The 24,949-nt window shown below is 44.8% G+C and overlaps 1 protein-coding gene and 1 long non-coding RNA gene across 3 annotated transcripts in view; one reads left to right on the top strand and one right to left on the bottom strand.

The window, feature by feature from the left end:
• LOC134738520 (uncharacterized) overlaps positions 1–24,886 on the top strand; it is a 53,513-nt gene extending 28,627 nt beyond the window's left edge. The window contains exons 2-4 of one of the 2 annotated variants that reach the window (XR_010124255.1): positions 15,239–15,370; positions 18,633–18,746; positions 23,622–24,886. This is a non-coding gene — a long non-coding RNA (uncharacterized LOC134738520). Of the gene's footprint in view, positions 1–15,238; positions 15,371–18,632; positions 18,747–23,442 lie in introns of both variants that reach the window. The other variant, XR_010124254.1, reaches the window with a different exon arrangement.
• The window catches only part of CDH13 (cadherin 13), a 1,176,109-nt gene that overhangs the window by 52,269 nt on the left and 1,098,891 nt on the right, over positions 1–24,949 (bottom strand). The window lies entirely within an intron of this gene.

Raw genomic sequence — 24,949 nt, 5'->3', positions numbered from 1 at the left:
CTGGTAAAAATGCCTTTGGGAGCCTAACTCGGGCCCGGACGGCTCTGCCATCTCCACCAAACTCTAAGCTCCTTGGTGTCAGGATAGGTAAAAGTTGGTCAATAGACACACAGGGTGCTTCCTTGGGCCCAGCTTGGTGCTAAACCCTTTATTTTTGTGACTCATGACATTTATTTATTATATTATATATTATATTTTGTGACTCATGACAACCTGATGAAGTGGGTATCATCCTTGTTTTAAAGTTGAGGTAACCAAGAATCAGAGAGGCTTAGCAACTTGTCAAAAGCGGCCCAGTTAATAAGACACAGAGCTGGAATGTAGCACCAGCATGCTGGATTCCAGGGGCTGGGCTTCTCGGTACACAGTGTTTTTCATGCCTAAGGCCAGGGTGGTCTGCTCTGCACCCCCAGGGCTGAGTAGAGTGCCTGGACACAGAGGGTGCCCGGTAAAGGTTTATTACATCTTTCCTCCTTCAGTTGGAACAATCATGGGGATGGAAAAAGAAAAAAAAAAAAGGCAACTCATCAGGTAACAAGTTTCCTGTTGATCCAGGAGTGATTGGTAGTGGTTCAACATATTAGAAATAATGAAACTTTTAAATGAACCGCATTCTATTCCCTGATTACTCAACTCAGTTTAGAAGATAAATAAAAACCGAATTAAATAAATTTGGCTTTCATGTTTGGCGTACAAGCAATGCTCTTTGATGCTCCCTCTGTCATTATTTTTTTGTCTCATGATGCCATAATTTTGCTGTACAATTAGCATGTTTGCTTGTTTCTTGTCAAAGAAGCAGTTGTATTCAATAAAGTGCTTAGAGACGTGAACTCAGAGGCAGTCCTCAGAAACAATACTCAGCATGGTTAGGCCACATTTCCAGGGAAAGCCAGGGCTTGGATGATTTTACAGGACGGTGTCTCACTCTTTTTCTTCCTTAAAGAAATAATTGGCCAGGCGCGGTGGCTCACGCCTGTAATCCCAGCACTTTGGGAGGCCGAGGCGGGTGGACCACGAGGTCACAAGGTCGAGACCAGCCTCACCAACATGGTGAAACCCAGTCTCTACTAAAAATACAAAAATTATCTGGGCGTGGTGGCACGTGCCTGTAATCCCAGCTACTCGGGAGGCTGAGGCAGGAGAATTGCTTGAACCTGGGAAGCAGAGGTTGCAGCGAGCCGAGATCGCGTCACTGCACTCCAGCCTGGTGACGGAGCGAGACTCTGTCTCAAAAAAAAAAAAAAAAAAAAATAATAATCAAGTATCCAGAGCTGTGCTATTTAACCGAGCTTTCACAGGACTCTTTCTGCTCCCCTCTGTTTGCTTATTTTATTTTTTGAGATGGAGTCCTGCTCTGTCGCCCAGGCTGGAGTGCAGTGGCAGTGATCTCAGCCCACTGCAACCTCTGCCTCCTGGGTTCAAATAATTCTCCTGCTTCAGCCTCCCAAATATCTGGAATTATAGGCACCTGCCACCATGCCTGGCTAAATTTTCTATTTTTAGTAGAGCGGGGTTTCACCATGTTGGCCAGGCTGGTCTTGAACTCCTGACCTCAAGCGATCCACCTGCTTTGGCCTCCCAAAGGGCTGGGATTACAGGCACGAGCCACCGCACCCAGCCAGTTTGCTTATTTTATTTGGTGCCTCCTCCAATGGGAGACCTCAAGGAGGTGTGCCTGCCCCACAGATGCCCTGGAAGGCCAGCTTGCTGCTCCTACTCAGAACCACACCTGCAGACAGAGGAGGACAGAGGGACACTCATTTGCTGAGCACGCATATGACGTGAACTAAGAGCTGGGTGGAGACACTGAATGGTGGAGCCATCGTTCCTGATGTGGAGGGAGAACAGCTCAAGACCATGGAGCAGCCTGCTCTCCCGCTTCCTGGCTTCCATGAGCTTTTGTCCAATCAGCCTTTTTGACCAATTGGCCAGGCGCGCTATGTAAATTTCTGACATTTTCAAAGCTGTCTTTTTAATAAACCTTTCAGTGTAAAAATACTAGTGTGCAAGATGTTTTCAATGCTTCTAGGCCTGAAAAATGCATACGCCTTATTAAATTGGAATTTCCGGGCAATTTATCCGTAATGTAAACTTTGCTTGTTACAGGAAAAAAAATCAAATTAAAAACTGAGCTCATTTCAGCCTGTAATGTAGCTTCACAGAAGCTGCTCTGAGTGCTTGCCAAGCCTTGGCCTCTTCTGGGTGTCAGTGTTGGGAGACGCAGGGCAAACTGATTAACAGAATCCGAGTTGCAGGCAATGCAGTGGGGGTGACTGGGGCGTGCACCGCCCCGGAAGGCGGGCTCACTCTCAGCAGGGCCCCCTCAGAGCAGGGAAGAAAGCTTCCAGGCAAGTGGCCAGGGCCAGCTGTTGACCTGGAAGGACTTCTTCCAGAGCCAAGGGCTGCCAGCCTCTGCCCTCAGGGGCTCAAGTATTGGTGGGAAGGAGAAAGAGATCAAAGGTTTGACAAGTCCCTTCTGCAGGCTTCTTGGGGTCACTCACTTTCTGTGAGGTAGGGCAGCAGTCCCCAACCTCTTTGGCACCATGGACTGGTTTCGTGGAAGACAATTTTTCCACGAACAGGTGGGGGATGGCTTGGAGATGAAACTGTTCCTCCTCAGTTCAGGCATTAGATTCTTATAAGGAGCACGGAGCCTAGATCCCTTGCGTGTGCAGTTCACAATAGGGTTTGTGCTCCAATAACAATCTGATGTCGTGGCCCAGGAGTTGGGGCCGTCCGTGGCCCAGGGGTTGGGGACCCCTGATGTAGGGGACCCATGTTTGTGCAGCATAGGTGCCAACATTACATGACTTAGCATAGCTTTCCTTTCAGTTTAGACTTAAAAATTTCACAAAGTAATATTGGGCAATTAGTGCACAATAGCCAAATGGATCAATGCAATATAACAGAGCACTAGACATGGCACAGATTATATACATATAAAATTTATATATAGAGATTATAGATATAGTAATAGATGGATCTATCTCTATATATGGCGCATATATATATACACACACAGTAGGATAGGAAAGACTACGAGAAACCTAGAAAATAAAAACTACGAAAGGAGAGGAGATACAGGGTATTTTTATATTCCCGCTGAAGGATACAAACAACCCTGTAAAACTGTAGGAAAGAAGGGAAACAGTAGGGGAATACTTCACACCCTACTTGATTTCAGTCCACTGGACCCCGTATTTATTATTAAAAGCAGAACCAGAAAGACACAGAACTCCCAACTGAAGGAAATACACTATCTTAAAATAGCTCATGTAGCTATGGCCCTGAGTGTAAAGTAAAGGGCATATTTCAAATCTTCTGACAAAATGTATAGATAAAATCGAATGGCCAGTGAATTCCAGAATCCTAGATTAGTTAGACAGTCACAGCCCATCACAGTCCAGGGTACTGTTCTCTTCCTCTCCCAGGAAACCAGAGCCAAAGAAAGCAGTCTCAGTAAACAGAAAGGACTGCCGTGGTCTCTAGGGCCCTAGAGGATCCATCTGGACCTGGCTGACTTTCAACCCGCATTTTCTATCTCTTTCCTCAGCCTTCCTAAGTTACAGACTCACTGGCCTTTCTTTTATTCCTTGAAATTAGCAAATTTCCCAGGGATGCGGGTGCCACAACCAGCAGATGTGGACAAGAAGAGCTGTCCAGTGAGTGGCCTGGGCAGGGCCTCTTGGGGTTGGGAGGATAGGATACTTCTTGCCTTGCCTTTCATGGAGCTATGAGCTTCTGTGACTCCATAACAGCTGAGAACAGGGCAGGGGCTCTTGACACCTGCAGCCCCTTCCCTGGATCCCCTTCCCAGGCATCCCAGAGCCCCTGGTGAAATCCTGTGGATGTCTGCATGAGGCTCTAGCACATGAAAATTCTGACTGGCATACGGCAGCTGGCATCTTCTGATGGCACATGGACCAAAACTTTGCTTTTTACAGACATTCTGATCCCTACCATGACAACAAGTAATATATATCATGCCCAAGAGAATCATCACCTTCCACACATGCAGTGGACCAAGGTAGCTGTGGTGTGGGTTCACTTTCTTTGGATCATTGTAGGAGGTAGGTGGTAAGACCACTAGGGATCGTCTTTTGTGTAGACCACTGCAATGCACCTGATTCTTTGCTTCTCTTCTGCTTGCTACAATCCATGCTCCAAAGAGCAGCCAGTGTTATATCACAGCATGTGAATCCCGGGCTTAAAACCCTCCAGTGACTTCCCATGGGGTATAGAATAAGATCCAAACTCTTAACCATGGTCTCTAAGGTCCTAGAGGATCCATCTGGACCTGCCTGACTTTCTATCTGCATTTTCTACCTCTTTCCTCAGCCTCCCTAAGTTACAGACTCGCTGGCCTTCCTTTCATTCCTTGAAATTAGTAAATTATTGCTGGTCTCAACACCTTTCTACTTGCCTCATGGGATAAGTCTTAGATTTTCTCACGTGTGTCTTATGCTTTGTAGGATCTCAGCTCCAACACCGAGGCTTCTGTGTTCCCTAGAGAAGCCACTCTGGATGGTCCGTCTAAAGTCTGCCTCCTTCCCCGGCCAGCCCTACAACTTAGAACGTGAGCTCCTAGGCGCAGTGACCTCATCTATCTTACTCAACCCTTCATGCCTAGAATCTAGAAGAGTGGCCAGCACACACTGAGTAGGTAGGTACTCAGTTGTTGAATGCATGCATGAGGGAGCGAATAAGAGTACAAACCTTCTTTAACACGCATTGGTTGACCCATGTGCTGAGTGACCCAGAATTCTAAAGGCACTTCATCCTAAAGTGCTCATTCATCACTCCCCCATAGGCAGGTCTCTCAAAAGAGCCATCTGTCTCTCTTGCCCCAGCCAAACTCCCACTTCTATGCTGTTCCAGACATTCCCATCCCTTTAGTTGCCTTGGATCTGATACATGCTGTCAACGGGGGCTTAGTTAGGTGGGTTTGTGTGCTGGGAGTCCCGAAGACCACTCCCAGGTTCAGTGATTTGCCAGGAAGGCCCACAGAACACAGCATATCATCATATTCAATGGTTAAAACTTATCACAGTGAAAATATGCAGGGAAAACAGCACAGAAAAAAGGTACATGGGGCAACATCCCGGGGAAACCAGGTACCAGCTTGCAGGGGTCCGCTCCCAGTGGGGTCACACCGGACGTACTTAATTCTAGCAGCAAGTTGTGACAACATACGTGAAATGTTCTCCATCAGGGAAGCTCACCAAAGACTCAATACCCCGGGTTTTTTTATTGGGGGCTGGTCACCTAGGCACCCTCCACCTAGCATTAGCAAAATTCTTGACTCCCAGAGGGAAAGCAGAAATTCAGCATAAACCACACTTGTTTGCACAAGCAGTTTAGGTACAGTGAGTCACTCTTATCAGTTAAGAGAGTGGGAGCCCTCCCCACATCCAAGATTCTACATACCAGCTGAGGTCAACCTTGCAGGCAGGCCTTGCTAGGGACAGCAGTCTCAGGCCTGCTGTGTGAGCTCTTTTTTGCATAGTCCATGATCAGGACAAGGAAATGGTGATTAAGAATAAATTCTATTTATCTTCAGAAATCACTAAATTCCTATTTCTCTGTTTCTCCTAAAACCTATTTTTTTTTTTTTTTTTTTTTTTAGACGGAGTCTCACTTTGTTGCCCAGGCTGTAGTGCAGTGGCGCGATCGCGGCTCACCGCAACCTCCGCCTCCCGGGTTCAAGTGATTCTCCTGCCTCAGCCTCCCGAGTAGCTGGGACTATAGGCACACACCACCATGCCTGGCTAATTTTTGTGTGTTTAGTAGAGACAGGGTTTCACTATGTTGGCCAGGCTGGTCTCAAACTCCTGACATTGTGATCCACCCGCCTTGGCCTCCCAAAGTGCTGGGATTACAGGCCTGAGCCACCAGGCCCGGCCCAAAACCCTTTTAATTCTAGAGACTACATATTGAAACCCCCAAGGAAGCTGGAATCACAAGAAAACATGCTCTTGTAGGCACAGTGGTAGCTGGTGGCTTCAGCTCCACTCGTGTTTACCCAACGAAACAGTGGTTTGGTCCTCTGTGTTAATTGCAGAAAATTCAGACAATACAGAGGAGAAAAAAAGAAAAAAGTTAAAATCACCCTAATCCACTTCCAGAGATAAGCACTATTAACATTTTTGTCTGGAGGCTTCCAGCCTATGTATCGATGTACACATATACACACACAGGTTTTTCATGGGACGTACTGTTCACTCGCTCATTTGGAATAAACATTTGCTGGGTGTCTGTTACATGCCAGGCACCGAGCTTGGTGTTGGGAAGACAGCAGTGTATTCCCCCCAGTTTTTGGAACTTACACTCCAGCAGGGAGATAAGACATAAATTAGTAATTACACAAATGGTTATTTAATTACTGTCATGACAAGGGCCATGCTAGCAGACTCCCTCACATCGTAAATCATGCGTTGTGAGTGTTTTCCTATTTTTCAGCATTTACTTTCTGCTGTTGTATCTACAACTGGAAGCACACATTCATTGATCACTGAGGAGGTGGCGTACGATGTATGTATTCATATACATTACTGTCTGCCATTGCCTCATCAACCTGGGAGGTAGATATTGCCACCTTATTTTACAGATGAGAAAACAAAGGCTCAGAGTGGTCTAGGAGCTTGCCTGAGTCATGCAGCTTTCGAGCAGCAGAAGTGTGGTTCCAATGTGGATCTCTGCCTCCCAAGCATAGCTTGATTTTTGTTTGCCTTGTGAATAGCCCACGAGGGTTGGGCATTTGTTTGTGCCACTGGTTCTCCAATTTGGGTGTGTATCAGAACGATCAGGGCTGTTGATGATATGATGGGACCTTTCCATTTTTAACATGTTTTCCAGGTGGCTCTGATTCACCAAAGTTTGAGAACCACCATTCTGAGAATAATGATTTAAACTCTGAGCTGGAACCCAGGTCTATGTCCCACAGCTGGGCTTTCCTTAGTAGGGAATAACTCAGGAACATAGGACTGGAATTTACAGGATGGCAATATTTCCTAAAAAAAAAAAAAAAGAACCCTTATATCTATCTTAAGAGAGATATAAAACTTTCTTAAAATTATATTTCTGTTTATAAAAATCATACACATTTGAGAAAAGCTTAAAATTATACAGCACATGTGTGTGAATTTAATATCTTCATCACTATCAATGATGAAACAATATTAGCTTAAACTGTTCTTTTATTGGAAGGCTCTTAATAACTTCGAAGTCAAACTTCGAGACTTACCACCGAGATAAACTACTCAGCTGTGACGTAGATATCAAGGAACTCGTGTCTAACAGTGCTCAGCAATAACTTAAGTCTGAGAATGATTTAGTCTAGGAAATAGGCACTCTTTGCCATGCAGTCACTTTCAATAGTGGGCAGGAAAGGGGTGGGGCCACAGCTAGGTGCCACTGATTGTGGGTATGGTCAGCATGAATTACCGGCGTGCCTGCAGACAAACGCCTGGGAACCACTGTTTTGAGCTCCCACCGTTTTCTGCAGACTCTCTAACCTCTTCCTTTGTGTGTGAGCCCCACGTGCACCGAGCCTTGCCTGGCAAACAATGGAACTGACATTTCCTGGGCACCGGCTACTTGCCAGGGACTGCACACATCTTCTCTGAAAACTTCTCACCACCTGTTCCAGGCAAGCAAGTCTGCTCCTAGTTTCTCCTGGCAAAGGTCATACCTGGAGTCTTGTTCGAGGCCATTAATTCTTTGTTAGAATTGACCAAAGGTCTCCCAACTACTGAAATAGGACCTTTTTATGCCTGCAATGAGATTTTGCTGTGGCTGGGCTCTTCCTAGTCAGGGCTTGCTAGTCCGTTTTGCAAATTTATTTCCAGGGATGATTGACATAGTTTCCCCTAGGCGCTCACTGCCACTGCCCTCCCCCACCCCATTTTTGAAACCTACGTGAACGCAGCAGCTATTAGAGTAAGGAAACAACGTCTTCACAACTTTATAAGTGTCTTTGCAAAGACATTTATATCTCATATAAAGGGACATTTGACACTTCGTACGGGTCATTTCATTGTTGCTTTTGACCAAATTGACTGCCAAGCAATACAGAGAAATACGGACAAAGAGATTCAGGGTATAAAGCCACAGATTTAACAATATCATACACATTGAGTAAATTAGGAAATAAAAAATTAAATAGTAATTAAACATTGAGAGACTAGGACCTTAACATATTTAGTTACCATATTAACAGGCTGAGACTTCAGAAGCTATCCGATTTCTGAAATCCAGAAACACACTAATCAATCCTAGATGAAAACAGGATTGAACACTGTTAGTGTGGGTAAAAGCATCACACAGATGCTTTAAGGTGCAACCACAAGATAGCTTTCATGATTAATTATCATTATCATTATTAATGACTGATCCAGCCTGATCCTATAGGTAGTCTAGGTTTAGGGTTAAATTTGCTACGTCCACGTATCCAGATTGGGTGGCTTTTTCTAAGCAGTAGAAACTGTGCTTGGAAAAGAACAGGATGACTTGGAGTTCAGTACCAGTTGGTAGCAACGTAAGCTTTCCTTGGTGTGAGGCTCTTCATCCATTTGTTCACACTCTTTTCATTCCGTGTGTTTTATCCTTTTTTCCCTGCATTGGTAGGCCTGAATATACAAATATGAACAAGACCCACAAGTACTGCTCGTCACCCCAGTATTCCATTTACAACATCATGAACGAACTCCCAATCAGGCCTATATCTCTGTCTTGCAGCCAAATATCCCGCTTACTCCTGGTATCTACCTGGTCAGCAACCTCCTGAGTTATCTCCCAGTGACAAACCATCCCAAAGTTGCACCAGTCCAGCACAAAGTATGACTGTCAATCTCACAAAAGATGTAGGGTTCTAGGAGGATACTCAGAGTATAAGAATTACGCTAAGTGAAATAAGCCAAGCCCAGAAAGACACATACTTTATTATTTCATGTATCTGTGGAATCTAAAAGAGTCAAATTCATGGCAGCAGGGAGAGGGCTGAGGAAGGGGGAGATGTTGATCAAACTTTCTATGTATACAAAGGCCAAAGCATCACATTATGCCTCATAAATATATACAATTATTATTTGCCAATTACAAGTAAAGCAATAAAAGAAGAAAAAAAGGAATCATAAGTAAATCCATGACAAGTGAAAATGCAATGGAGAGAAGGGAATCAATGATTGAAGAAGAGAAAGGACAGTGGATTTATAACTGCTTCAAAAGAGTGATTTGACTGGCAAAGGACTAAGGAGAGGTCCTTTGGGAAATGGACAAAGCCCTTGAATGGTTAGGAAAGACAACCTCTTTATAAATGCGTGGCATAAGCTGAGCACAAGGTGAAGTTTGGCATGTACTGTCATGGGATGTTGTAAAAATTATGTCAAAAGCAAAGCAATTCTTGGTTCATCTGTGTTCACTCTGAGACTAGCCTATTATTGGGGTTAAACTTATAAACAAACTTCTGTTCATCATTTTTTTCTCCAAAATAAAGTGATCAAATTGTCCCATAGAACTGATGCTTATGTTTTTTTTTTTTTGAATAACCACAGAAATTGTCCCTTCCAGACTTAAAACTTGAGAAAGTTACAATTGTCTTATCTGAGTTCCTTTCTCAAGAAGCCAACCATCAAGTCTCCCAGATAAAATCAAGGAGCTGAAACTTACCAGACCACTGCCTCTGGATAATGAGGAGCCAGACCCCTTATCCATCAGGATTGCCTAAAGGACCACCTGCTTCCTATTGACCAACTTCTCTTCCTTGCCCTGCTTTAATCCCTGTTTTCCCAAACATGGTTATATTTCCTCTCTGGTGCATTAACCCCTCATTTCAGAGATGGATTTGAGACTGACCTCCCATTTCCTTGGCTGCAGCAGCACACGATTAAAGCCTTCTTCCCTGGCTTTTGTCTTGTTGTCTCAGTGATTGGCTTTCAGTGCGGTGAACAGCAGGACCCAGACCAAACCCCTGGTGCTTCGGTAACAATTACATCTTAACCAAATATATATATTTTTTTCAGTTTTGAGTCACACTTTGGTCTTCGCTTTAAATTGATTCATGGTAAGTTGCTTTTTTGTGCTTCCAGTCTTCTTTTGGTAAGGGCTGTTGGTGGTCCCTGTTTTTTGGTTCATGATTTGGAGTACATGGATGGTCACAGGAGGGGAGGCAAGGCTTTGGGGTTTAATCTGGTGAGTAAACACTAATAACACTTTATTACAAGAGCAAAAAGCAGAATAAAATAGTCTGGTGCTCCGTTTCAGAGTTTCTGATAAGGCCCTCCACAGCACGCAACCTGGGGCAGGGGGCTCTCTGCCTAAGTCTCGGGCTGCACTGCTTGCAGGTCACGTTCCACTTTTGTCCACTTATGCCAAGGCATGGTGGTGTCTGGACAGGTGCTCAGTTTCCCAGGGTGGTTTATCTCGAAGAAACATGCTCACTGGGAGAGCAAACCGGGATGTCAGAAGACCAGAATGGGAAAGTTAATCACCCCTCTGTGTTTGTTCTCAGAGTTTATTTTTATTGGGTGATTAATCGACACACCATGGCCTTTGCCCTGGCACCTGTGTCTCTGAGTCCAGCTCAGACCAAGCTGAGCAGGGATATTGGCGCTTTCAAGAAGTCAATAAATGAAGCCAGCTGCCGCAGGGACCACAGTGAGATAGATGGCTGAGCCTCGCATTATGCCTTGAAGGTCAGCGAATGTGGTCTGGCCAGCTGCCAAGCAAGGAAGTTCTTAGAGGCCGCTGTGCTTAGCTTAGGTGATGACTGGACCTCCCTCTCCAGTGGCATCCTGATAGACAGCCATCTACAGAGACTGCATTCCTGATGGAGGCCAGGCTACCAGGAGAGCTGCAGGGTCCCTGGGAGACAGAAGCATCTGGGTTTCACACAGAGAGAGCTCACCCAGGAGCACAAGTCCAGTGTGCGCTCACGGATCATCATCTGGAGGCACCATTGCCATAATAGGTGATGCTGCTGGCTGTTCTGTGAAGGAGCTGGAGGGTTATTTCCACCACGGAGTGCTCAGAATCACACATTCCCAGCCCTGTGTACTGATTTCCAGTGTTCATTCAGTACATATGCTTTGACCATCTTCTATCTTCCCAGTACTCTGTTAGGGACTGGGGAGTTTGCAGTGATCAAGGTGGGGAGCTTCCTGCCCTTGGGATGTGTGTCTTCACCAAGGCATTTACTATCTGATGTAATTTTCACACAAGATGGTGAGCTCCCAGGGATAGACTTTGTCTTTCTCTCTTCATGTAGGCAGTGAGTGGCCACATGTCTGGCCATACAGGCCTTGGTTAAAGATGGGTGAGTGAATGGGCAGAAAAGTCAACGTGTCAGGAACAAGTGGAAGAGCAGCCTGGAATTCCAAGGAGTTGATATCCCCAGGGATTTCAAGGCTCTGTGATGACAAGCGCAGCTGAATCCCTGCAGGAAGCAGTTGGGTTTGGTGCCCCTCGTGAGGTCAGGGGTGTCAAGTACCAAGATTAGCAAGGCGGTTGAGATGTATCCTGGGCCTGCAAGCCTCCCTCTGTACAAGGATGCCAGCTGTTTCTACACGTGGGAACATCAGTTGCCAGGAAGAATGTGGCTCAGCTGTGCTATCATCTTTCTGGATGTAGGAGGTTCTACATTAGCACTAGTGTAGAAACAGAATCCTACTGCAGTTTCCGGGTCCTCTATTCTGTTGCTCACAGAACAGGAGAGTGAGATTTAAAAAATGTACATCATGTCCCTTTCAGGCTTCAAACCCTTTGTGGCTTTGGGGACTGACCCCTGCTCACTTCCCACCATCAAGTCACCCTGTTCCCCAGTCCAAAGCTAGCCAGGCTCTCCCATCCTCCCAGCCTTTGCATTAGCTGTTGGTTTCTCTCCCTCACCTCTCTCCTTGGCTGGTTCATTATCACTCTTCAGATCACACGTCATCTCCCTCCTAACCAGCCCATCTAAGGTGGCCTTCTCCAGTTACTCTCCATCCCATTATGCTGTTGACTCTCCCATGGGCAAGAGCTGTAAGCTGTAATCACACCGGTTGTGTGATCAGACATTCATTGGCTTGTTCACTGCCAGTCTTCCCACTAGAATGGAAACTCCACACTGTCTCATTCACTGCTATCCTCAGGGCTAGTTAGGACCCGGCTCATAGTGTGAATTTTTCAATATTATTTGAATAAATAAATAAACCAGGAAGATTACCTTTAGGTTGGATGTATGAAGAACAGCTAGCATGTCCAAAACATTTACTTTCAGCCTTGTTATTTAATCTGAAAAGCAATATTCACAACTGGCATTTATCGACTACCTGCTACCTGTCATGCAGCATTTAAAGCTCCCACAAACCTTTGAGCTAGTTTATATACAAGAATTTTGCTCATTTTATGTTTTCCTGTCTGAAGTCTAGAAAAAGAAAATGGATACTTTCTGAATAAATCAACCTCTTCTAAACTGACTTGCCAGAAGACGAGAAAAGAATCCAGCTGAAAAAAACCTAGGAAATAGCATTCTGGACATTGACCTTGGCAAAGAATTTATGACGAAGTCCCCAAAAGCAATTGCACCAAAAACAAAAATTGGCAAAGAAACTATCAACAGAATAAACAGACAACCTATAGAATGGAAAGAAATATTCACAAATTATGCATCCAAGAAAGGTCTAAGATCCAGGATCTATAAGTAACTTTAACAATTCAACAAGCAAACAACAACCCCATTAAAAAATGGTCAAAGACATGAACAGACACTTTTCAAAAGAACACATATGTGCGGTCAACAAACATATGAAGAAATGCTCCACATCACTAACCCTCAGAGAAATGCAAATCAAAACCACAATGAGATACCATCTCACACCAGTCAGAATAGCTATTATTAAAAAGTCAAAAAATAACAGATGCTGGCTAGGTTACAGAGAAAAGGGAACTCTTATACACTGTTGGTGCGAATGTAAATCAGTTCAGCCCCGTCCAAAGCAGTTTGGAGATTTCTCAAAGAACTTAGAACAGAACTACCATTTGACTCAGCAATCCTATTACTGGGTATTTGTCCAAAAGAAGATAAATTGTTTTGCCAAAAAGACATATGCACTTGTATGTTTATCACAGCACAATGCACAATAGCAAGCACAAGGAACCAATCCAGGTGCTCATCAATGGTGGAATGGATAAAGAAAATGCAGTACGTGTATACCATGGAATAGCATGCAGCCATGAAAAAGGATGAAATTGTGTTCTTTGCAGCAACATGGATGCAGCTGGAGGCCATTATCCTAAGCGAATTAGCACAGGGACAGAAAACCAAATACTGCATGTTTTCAGTTCTAAGTGGGAGCTAAACATTGAGTACACACAGACACAAAGATGGGAGCAATAGATATTAGGGACTACTAGAAGGGGGAGCATGGAAGGGGTGTAAGGGTTGAAAACTATCGGGTATTATGCACATTGTCTGGGTGATGGGATCACTCATACCCCAAACTTCAGCAACACGCAATATACCCAGGTAATAAACCTGCCCATGGACCCCCCGAATCTAAAAGCTCAAAAAAAAAAAAAAACCAAAAAACCAAAAAACCAAAAACAAAACAAAACAACAAAAAAACAAAAACAAAACAAAAACAAACAAAAAACCCAGGTGATTCTTTGTACCCGGTTCAATTGTATGAATTTTTTAAAAGAATATCACCGTATATTTTAGTGTCTTGAACTTTTCATCGAATTGTGATTTTAAAAAGTCACAGTTTAGCCCAGAAGGAGGTATCTCCAAGTTTGTCAGTTCCTAAAACAACATTCTAGAGGGAAATAAATGAAAATCTCTTGGAACTATACATATTCTTTGATCCAGAAATTCTTCCTCTAATTATTTAGCTTAAAGAAATAGCTATTCCAAAACTGGGGAATGCCGGGTTAATAATGTCAAATGAGGTCCCTCTTTGCACAAGAATTCTCGGAGCCTTTAATACTCAGATTTGCATTGTGAAGATCTGAGAGAGGGCCTTAGAATAAAGCACAGCTCAAACTTATTTGGCTGAAATATTTAGCAAAATTATATTTTCTCCTTCAATGCTTACTATAGAAAAATAAAAAAGCAATCAGGTAACTGTTGATCAAAAGTGATAATGGAATGCTACGTAGACATTAAAAGCCATGATGAACACAACATGACAAGATGACAACATATATGAAGTAAATCTTTATAGTAGGTAGGTATGCATATAGCACCGTGAGGGTCCACATGCAAACATGTGGCAGGCTTGCTGCCCCCTTCTCACAAACACGGTAATGACTTGGCAATGGCCAGGTCAGCTTCAAAACCCCTCTTTGTATGAAGCCCTGTGTGACAAACCCTTCTTATTCACAGGGCTTGACATATAATCCCAAACCTATTTGCTGCTGTGGCAGAGAAAACACCGTGGAAGGGAATGCTAGTAGCAGTTGCAATAATAATTATGATCATGATGATGATAATAATAGAGTCACAGATAATATTTATTGAGCACTTGCTTTGTGCCAGGGACTTTCCAAGCACTTTACATGGGTCAGCTAATATAAGTCTCACAATAACTTCATGTGGGTGGGATTACTGGCCCATTATATAGATGAAGAAACAGAGGTGGCGAGGGACTAAGTAGCTGGCTCCAGGACACATAGCTAGTAAGTGATGGAGTCGTCCAACCATAGCACCCATGCTCTTAACACTGATGCCTCGCTGTCTGGCCTGGGTCTTAGGAGTAGTGGTATCTGGCTAGTGGGAGTTACATCTTTCTTAGTTTTGCTTATCTCAGTTGCTAAAATTTTTACCATGAGCCTATATTTCTTTTGCAAATAAGAATTTTTTTGGCAATAAAAAAACTAGTAATACAAAGATGATTTCGTTTATATCTCTACATTTCCATTTTTTCTTTTTTTGTGAAACCTTATTACTACAGATGGTATATTTACTATATATACATACACATATGTATAATATTCATGTCTTATCTATGATATATAACAGTATATGATGTATATGCACATAAATAATATATCCATTTTATATTTGTGAATTGAATGTTTGTTTCTGTTCCCCCCAAATTTGTATGTTGATACAACCCTAACCCCCATTGTGGCAGTATTTGGAGATGGGCCTCTCCTTAGGAAGTTAAGGTTACATGAGGTCATGGGGATGGAGCTCTGATCTGATAGGATGAGGATCCTTATAAAAGGAGATCCTGTATGCTCCCTAATCCCCACCCTCCAGGCACATGCCCCAAGGAAATGAGGCTACATGATGACACAGCAAGAAGGTGGCTGTCTGCAAGCCAGAAAGAGAGCCCTCCCCAGAGACTGAACCAGCTAGAACCACGATCTTGGACTTCCAGCCTCCAGAACTGTGAGAAATACATGTCTGTATTTAAGCTGCCCAGTCCGTGGTATTCGGTTATGGCAGCCTGAGCTAAGACAATACTATCTAAATATGAGGTTGAACCACACAGTTGCCATTTCTCTGGTCAAAACCCATCACATCAGCAATTTCCCATGGCCCAACCAAATATATAAACATATATACAATAAAAACGGCATGTCGTAATTGTGTGCTTTCCTTCCTGCTGGGCACAGCGCTTTGAAGGCCGAGAGACACGCTTATTTATATTTGCTTTCTCTTCTCCTCAGGCATCCACTGGCACTTGGTAAACACTGGTGACTGAGTGGGTAAATTACAAAGATGAGCATTTTGAATTCCTGTTCCAACAGAAGCTTTAATGTAGTTCCTATCAAGCCTAATTCACTAACTAAAAAGAATTGCATTGCACATACTGGCAGGAGTTATTGAACTGTTGTTCATCAAGATCTTTTCTCCTCGCTTCATAGGGACTCAAATTAAATGTGTCTTCACAACACACACACACACACACACGCACACATACACATACACACATAGCCAGTGCCATTCAACCCTTAGCGAATCACACCACTTACGGCTCACAGGCTTGTGGGGTCAGCCTGTAAGAACAGGCGCCTTCTCTCCAGGGGCCCAGTGTGCACATCAAGGACTTAAACCCTGTCGTCGAGGATAGACTCTGAGACAGAGACGTGGTGTGTGGCTCCGAAGCCTGCCCGCGGTGCTGTTCCCCCTTTCCAGGCACCGTGCTCACTGCTGTCCACATCTGAGTATGTGTTGCCGCATAACAGACTCCTCAGAGGAGCTGTGGCTCTTTGTACAGTCACAGTTTTCAAAAGCTTTTGCCTCACAAAAGAAAAAGCAAAGCACCTTCCCTCAGGCAGTTTTCAATTCTTCCCTCCAAATGCATCAGTCAAACTTGATACTTAAACCCTTGAATCCCAGAAGCTCCTTTGAGAAGTTAGCCCATTAGCAACAGGCGGGAATGGCTGCCCTCCCTGCCAATCCCCCTGTTCGCTCCCTGGGCTGCCCTGTTCTGACTGGTGAGCAAAGTTGTCAGCCAGTTCTGTCAAGGGATTTGTCATTCCTAAACCTGTTTAGTCCACAGTCCTCCTGTCCTGAACCTACAGGCCTTTCCTGGAGAGCTTAGTCTATGACTTTTTTGGCCTTTGAATGCAATTTTATCTTTTAGGGCTTCTAATGTTGATGCACTAACATTCTCGGCTTATGAAATCTCCAATGTTGATATTTTATTTAGTAAAACTGAGTATTTTTCTTTCTCAACACGGGAAGGTTGGAAGGTTCTCCTTTGAGAACCCACTGCTGCAGTGGTGATCTCTGGAACAGGTGGATAGGCGTGCACTAAATAAAGCAAGCAGAAGAAGATGTGCTGGGAGAATCTTGGTGATGGGGCAAAGGGTGTTTGCTACAAAATTCTTTCAACATTTCCGCATGTTTGAAAACTTTTATAAAGTTGGGAAAATAAAATAAAATGATGAATGTGTCTTTTCTGTAAACACTCAGCATGTCCCTTCCCACGTAGATGTCTTTCTGCTATGAAACCTTTAAGGATATCACATGTTAGATGATTTCATTCCGATGAAATGTCCGTACTAGGCAAACCCACAGAGACAGAAAGCTCATTAGTGGTCACTAGAGCAGTGGGAAGGAGACATGTAATGGTTAAGGGGGATGTGGCTTCTCTTTAGGGTGTTGAAAATGTTCTAAAATTGATGGCGGTGATGGTTGCACAACTCTGTGACTATACTAAAAGCCACTGAATTGTATATTTTAAATGGGTGAATTGTGTAGTATGTGAATTATATCTCATAAATCAATACAGTTGTTATACATGAGAAAGATAACTTCAAGGAAGGGAGGTATCCATGATTTCCAAGGCTGCTAAAACAGAACAAAACAAGGCACAAACCAAACACCCCTCCCTTGATAGTCTTCAGAATACTCTTGACTTATAGAAGGCCAAAAAAGGACAGCGATTTTTTTTTTGTTTTTTTTTTTTGAGACATAGTCTTGCTCTGTCGCCCAGGCCGGAGTGCAGTGGCGCCATCTTCGCTCACTACAAGCTCCGCCTCCCGGGTTCACGCCATTCCCCTGCCTCAGTCTCCTGAGTAGCTGGGACTACAGGTGCCGGCCATTACGCTCGGCTAATTTTTTTGTATTTTTAGTAGAGATGGGGTTTCACCGTGTTAGCCAGGATGATCTTGATCTCCTGATCTCGTGATCTGCCCGCCTTGGCCTCCCAAAGTGCCGGAATTACAGGCGTGAGCCACCGTGCCCAGCCAACAGTGATGTTTTGATTTTTCTTCCTTTTTTGCCTGTTTGGCAAATACTGAACAAACAAAAGATGTCCAGAGTCTCCCCTACAGGGCCTGCCTTCTTAGTGGCAATGGCTGCAGCAGAAGGGGCCAAGACAACGATTTGCCTGGAGAATGAATAAACGAATGAATGAATGGACCCTACCTAGGGTCCTTGTTTCTCCAAAACCCGAACAGATGCCCTGGTCTTGTCACAAACTTGGCCTGTGACCTGCAGCACATGACTGTCACTCTTGGGCCTCAGTTTCCCCATCTATAAGATAGAGGTCATGTGAAAGATGGTCTCTAAGGTGCCTTCTAACTGATACATTATGACAATCTTTCCCAAAGCAATTGTTATTCAACGGCTGAGCAAAAAAGTTATAAAATTATCCCTTGTGGGAAGATTCAAACCAAGGTCCAGTTTTCTCTACATGAAAATGCAACAGTTTACAATGTTGTGTAAGTGCAGAAAGTGAAAAGACAGTCATTAAAAAGCTGAGAAAAATAAACAGTCAGGAAAGAATGCCTACATAAATTGCTCAGTCTGACTTCAAAGGGAAATTTTTTTCCAAAGTATCATGAGAATTAGATTAATGTCCTCAGAGCCAATGCAAATATAGGATTTGTACAATATCCATTTATCAGTTCCAAAGGAGCTGATTTACGGCCCACATCTTCTAGTTTGTATTCTGTCCGGCTCAGAAAGTTAACTGACAACACGAAAGAAATATCCTCTGTCTCACTGTAGATGATGGGTTATAAATGAACACAACTTGATTCTCTGTTCTGGAAAATTAGTGTTTTGAAACTCTCATTAGAAATTAGTCATTAAAGCTGTTCCCAAGCTTGACTGCTTGGCCCATCCCTTTGTTGTTGTTGTTAGTTGTTTAATGTTCTGACAATGTCGGCCAGAGAAACAACTGCTTTTGTCTTAGGTTATTCTAGGTCGACTTCCATGTCTGGATGTAATCAAATCAGCAGCCAGACCGTGACCAGGACACATCATACCACCTGCCCCCGGCAGAGATCCTGTGCCCATGTGTGATAAGGTGGGTGATGCAGACCTGGTGCTCAGTATGTCAGTCACAAACTGTGTAGGCCTGGAGGGGGTGGAGACAGAGGTATGACTTGACCTTCCTCTGCAGATCAGTGGAGAAGATGGAACTCATGTTTCCCAGACTGATGCCTAATAGCAGTGGATCCCAGAATCACTTGTGGGACTCAAAGATGCAGATTCCCAGGCCCAGGCATGAGGGACCTTGATTTGGTGATTCTGAGGTGGGGCCTAGGACTCTGTGGTTTTAATGCCTCCCATGGGTTTTTGATGCTGCTGGTTCAGAGACAGGCATCTGGGACTCCCTGAAAGACCAGGGCTTGAGCCATTTCCTCAAGCAGCCATGAGACCAAGGCACTCAGGCAAAGGGTAGAGTCAAGTGTGCTAGATCTCAGAGATCAGTGAGGAGGTCAGGAACCTTCTTCCCAACCAGGGAAACAGCCCAGATCCTTCTTTTTCACCCTCTGCTTAAAGTTAATCACCAAATCATTTCCATTCTGCCTTTGTTGGCTTTCTGAGCTCTTGTACACCTTTGCTTTTCTTAGTTACTCCTTTGGTCCAGGCTGGCTTCGTCTCTTAACGTGGCCTTCCACCCTTTTCTCTCTTCCCCTACAGTCTGGTCTTGTGTCAGAATGAGCTTTTTATGAAATTCAGATCCAATCAGGCCATCTTTCTGCATTTAGGCCTCCAGGTGTCTCCACTGGCTACAGACCCAGGCTCAGATTCCACAGCAGGATACACAAGACCCATTGCAGTCCTGCCTGTGTGTTAAGTGAACGGATCTAGCTCTCTCGGCCACCATGCCTTTGTTTATCCTGTTTCCTCTGCCTGAACATCTTTGCCCTGGTCTACCTGCAAGTCTGAGCCCAGCTGTCCCTTCCTTCCTTGACTTTGACTGATGTGCCTTTCTCTCTGCTGTTGTTATACTGTTGAGTTTTCACCTCAAATATCACTTTCTTCATAGCTTTTATACTAAAAGGGTCTGTTTATTCATCTCTTTCTTTCTCTAGACTGAGTGAAACTGGATGACAGAGGCCATATGTGTTGTGGTGAGTGTATATTCCCACTATCTGTGAATCAAGGGTTAATTTGCATTTGTTGGCCTAATGAGGACACCAATAATGAAGTCCCAGGGGTAGGATGATCCTGCAGCTGGAAGGAAGACTGGGAAGCCATATAGAGTTGTACCTAAAGGGCATCTCAAGGGAGCAGCTCCTGGCTGCAGGTTACAATATAGCTCCTGCTCACCCAGCTGGCTGTGTCCTTGCTGACACTTCATCATTCATCTTGCTCCTGACGCTGACACTGCTCAGGTTGGGAAGGGAGGGGAAGGTAAGGATACAGGTCTCTAGGAGACAGCTTAGGAGATAGGCTCCTTCAGTGAGACGGTAGGAAACAAGCCCCAACATAGTCACAGGGGGCTTCAAGTAAGCTGAAGCTTCGTCCAATCTGAGCTGGTTTGAGCTTATACAACTTCATCTATCCATGTATCCATCCATTCATGCATTCTTCATTCATCCATGCATTCATCCACCCACCCATGCATTCATCACCCACCCATGCATTCCTCACTTATCCATGCATTCATCACCCACCCATGCATTCCACACTCATCCATGCATTCATCATCCACCCATGCATTCCTCACTCACCTAGGCATTCATCCTTCACTCATGCACTCATCACCCACCCATGCACTCATCACCCACCCATGCACTCATCACCCACCCATGCATTCATCACTCACCCATGCATTCATCACCCACCCATGCATTCATCACCCACCCATGCATTCATCACTCACCCATGCATTCATCACCCACCCATGCATTCCACATTCATCCATGCATTCATCACTCACCCATGCATTCCACACTCATCCATGCATTCATCACCCACCCATGCATTCATCACCCACCCATGCATTCCACATTCATCCATGCATTCATCACTCACCCATGCATTCATCACTCACCCATGCATTCCACATTCATCCATGCATTCATCATCCACCCATGCATTCCTCACTCACCCAGGCATTCATCACTCACCCATGCATTCATCACCCACCCATGCACTCATCACCCACCCATGCATTCATCACTCACCCATGCATTCATCACCCACCCATGCATTCATCACCCACCCATGCATTCATCACCCACCCATGCATTCATCACCCACCCATGCATTCATCACTCACCCATGCATTCCACATTCATCCATGCATTCATCATCCACCCATGCATTCCTCACTCACTCAGGCATTCATCACTCACCCATGCATTCATCACCCACCCATGCACTCATCACCCACCCATGCATTCATCACTCACCCATGCATTCCACATTCATCCATGCATTCATCATCCACCCATGCATTCCTCACTCACCCAGGCATTCATCACCCACCCATGCATTCATCACCCACCCATGCATTCCACATTCATCCATGCATTCATCACCCACCCATGCATTCATCACCCACCCATGCATTCATCACCCACCCATGCATTCATCACTCACCCATGCATTCACCACCCACCGAGGCATTCATCACTCCATCCATGTGTCTATCCATGCATCCATCAATTCATGTATCCATCCACCCATCCATCCATCCATCCATCCATCCCTCCATCCATCCATCCTTCCATGGATCTATTCATCTGTCCACCCATCCCCCCATTCTTTCAATATTTATTGTGTAGCTATTATATGTCAGACATTCTTCTTTACTCTGCATATATGAAAGAGAACAAGACACGAAATTTCTGTTCTCATAGAGCTTCTGTTCTAGAAGGGGAAGGGAGATCATAAGCAGACAGTTAACACACAATATGATAACTTCAGAGAGCGGTATGTGCTCTGAAAGCTGTCCCATTGGGCAACAGTACAGGGAGTGACCAGTGACAGGTGGGCAGAGTTGAGGAGGGCTTCTTTAGTGAAGGTGATCAGAGAAAGCCTTGCAGAGGAGATGATAGTGAGACTGAAGTGAAAAGGAGACAGTCACATGAAGGCCTGGGCAAGGGAGAACATTCCAGGCAGAGGGAGCCACAGTGAGCTGATGTCACGGAGGAGCCTCCAGCCGAGCAGCAGCTTGGAGACAGTGGGCCAAGCAGAGGCAAATCAGACAAACCCACACTCAAATCTTGGCTCAGCTCTTTAGTATCTGTGGGACATGGAGGGAGGTGCTAACCTTCCAAGCTTTTACTTCTCTATATGTCAAATGGAGACACTAAAACCTCACTCACAGGGTGGGTGAAAAGATGAAATCGTATACAGAGCGTGGTCCTTGGCATGAGGTAGGTTATCAAGCCCAGATACTTCCAAATCCTTCTGCCAAGTGAAAGTCATCGTGCTTCTCACATCAGCATCCTAAGACAGGCAGGAAGATTGGTCACCTTGCTTCTGGTAACCAGTTTCAGACTGACATGTCTGCATGATTCCACTTTCATTCCATATTTTAAAAATGCTCCATGTACTCCCTTTATTATGCATGTCACCCAGCTCTAGTTACTGTGAAACTAGAATGTCACAGCTTGGCTCTGTGCTCAGAAATATGGCACCTGTCAGGTGCATGATTTAGGAACTTGGCCTTCCTCAGTGGGACCTCAGTGTAGTAAAATCAAGTCAACGATTCAATCCATGGCTGCTGAATAAAGCCTGGGAGAAATATGAAGCTGCTTTCTTAATAATACACTTTTCATTAGTGAACTTTTTTAGTAAGATGACATTGAAACCCACCCCCCACCCTGGTTTCCAAATAGCTCAGCACTGGAACTTGAATAAGATGTGGTCACTCTGCTGGACAAAGACAAAAAGCCTTGCGAGGGTGTGGGACAGACAACAGGATACGTCAGCACAGTTGGCTCAGGTTTGCAAGGTTGGACTTCTCTCATTTGATTTCACCTACCTCTGGCTATTTTCCTTTTCTTTGCCAGAGGAACACTGGCAAATGTTTAACATCTGATTCTCTGGAGGTGGGGAAAGCCTAAATTAATAGTGTTTGCCTAATTCCATGATAGAAGTACTTCCACTGTGGCCAGTTTCAAGTTACTCCCACAATGTCACTGAATGCACAGCTATGAAGAGATGGTAACAACTGGCTCCTGCAAACTGCTATGAACTGGCTCTAGGGCAACACTGCTATACCATCTCCCTACGAATAATAGGGATCCCCTTTGTGGGGTTGGACACTGTACATATGTAGCTGGCACTACATGCATGATATTTCATACAATCTTAACTATCATTGTTTGAGGCTGGGATTATTATTGCCATTTCAGGGATGAGAAAAGTGAGGCTCAGAGAGATTGTGCAGCCAGCATCGGTTCACACAATTAGCAGGCAGCGAAGTTGGGATTCGAATACTGTGGGCACCTTTCACTGTGGCACACTCCTCCCCACTCCGAGTCCTCCTCTTTCTTCCCTGGGGATGGGTACCATTCTTCCTAACAAGCTCCAGAGCTTCAGTGTCCCCTGGATCCTCCCACAGTGCTCTTTTGCACATGGACCCCTCCACTCCCAGTTCAGAATGAAGTCCAGTTTACTTAGCTTGGCTCCAGGGTGCAGCCTGTACTTCCTCATCCAATCTCTCTACTCTAGCAAAATGGGTTTCCTCATGGTCCCTAGATGTGTGTGAGATGGTTGATCTTCTTGCGTTATCAGCTTCTCCTTACTCCACTTAGATGCAATGATCTCATTCAAACTCTGTCTTGTCCTGCTAGCCCTGCTAAACCACTTGAGCCCCTGGAGTCTCTTCCTCCCTTGAGCTTCTACAGCATTCCTATCTGGACCATTCGCCAAGTGGTTAACACCGGAAGCTTTTATAAAAACTATGTTGTTTGCTGGGTTGGGTTTCTTACAGTTCCCAGGAGACCACAAGTTACTCAGAGACAGGACCAAGTGGTGTACATAATGACCAGAGAGCCACAAAGAGTCACTTGCTCAGACAGGTGTTCAGCAACTCTTCCCAGAGCAAAACATACCTGTCTCGCCCACTGCAGAGTAACTGCAAGGCAGTGCACTGCTCCTCTGGGGTCTCAGACCCAATGGCAGCCTTACAAGAACAAACTCAAGCTGTTTTAAAAAATATTTTTAAAAGCAAATCTCTCCTCTCTAAATGACATTTAATTGCTTCAAAGATCAAGGGAAGGCAACTTCTCTGTGGCTGGGTGTGCAAACAACCTGAGTTCTTCAGGGCTCTGGGTATGGGTTACAAGATTCATCGTGACTCAATTCTCCAATCCACTAAGTTTTGGAGGACACAGGCAGTGTGTCACTGCAGATGGACTGCCAACCCCCAATTAAGCTGTTCTGGATGGCTACTGGTGGTGACCTTCAGGTGACATTGGTCAAGCCTCAAAGGAGTGTGGCCACCCAACCCTAGCAGAGTTTGAGTGTGCCAGGTGCTCATTACTGAACCCACTTCTCAGTCTACATCAAACAACCATGCTGGCCAGAAACGGTGTGCTGAGTTCTGATGATACGGAAACACCACACTATTGATGATACAGGTGCATACATGAAACCTCCTGGTGGCAGGAAGACTCGTTCCTGAGAGCCTGATGGCTCCCACACCGAGGAGTGCTCTGCCAGAAGCCAGTCCATTTCAGGCACAGTTATAACCGACTCCATGAAGGTTGTGGCAGGGAGAAAATTATGACAGGACCTTGCTTGAAAGAAGAGGCAGTCACGAGGCCCCATGGGGCTTATCTTCCAGGATGGACTGGCCCTGGGTTTGGGATTGCAACAATTTCATTTCTGGCTCTCATGAGTCGGATTCCCTCTTTTCTCAGAGTATGGAAGCCAGTGGATTGTGGCAAAGGTGTCTGGCAGCCTGTCTTTGCTGCTTCCTGTGAAAACGAGATGGTCTGCCTGAAATGGAACATTGGCTGTTTCATTTCTAGGCTCCCCTTGTGTCTTTTTTTTTTTTTTAAAGATAGAGACGGGGGTCTCACTATGTTGCCCAGGCTGTCCTCGAACTCCTAGGCTCAAGGAATCTTCCTGCCTCAGCCTCCCAAAGTGCTGGATTATGAATGTGAGCCATTACGCCCAACTTCCCCTAATCTCTTGTGCTTGGCATAATGCTGGTATGCAGTAGGTGCTCAATAAATGCTGACTTGGGTGTAATGTTGATGAACTCTAAAAAGCTTACTGGAGTGTGTGTGCATGTGTGAGTGCACATGTGTGAAT

The sequence above is a fragment of the Pongo pygmaeus genome, chromosome 18 (assembly GCF_028885625.2).
Source record: "Pongo pygmaeus isolate AG05252 chromosome 18, NHGRI_mPonPyg2-v2.0_pri, whole genome shotgun sequence".
Classification (NCBI taxonomy): Eukaryota; Metazoa; Chordata; class Mammalia; order Primates; family Hominidae; genus Pongo; species Pongo pygmaeus.
Note: the sequence above shows the minus strand (reverse complement) of the source record. Positions and strands in the feature narration are given on the sequence as shown.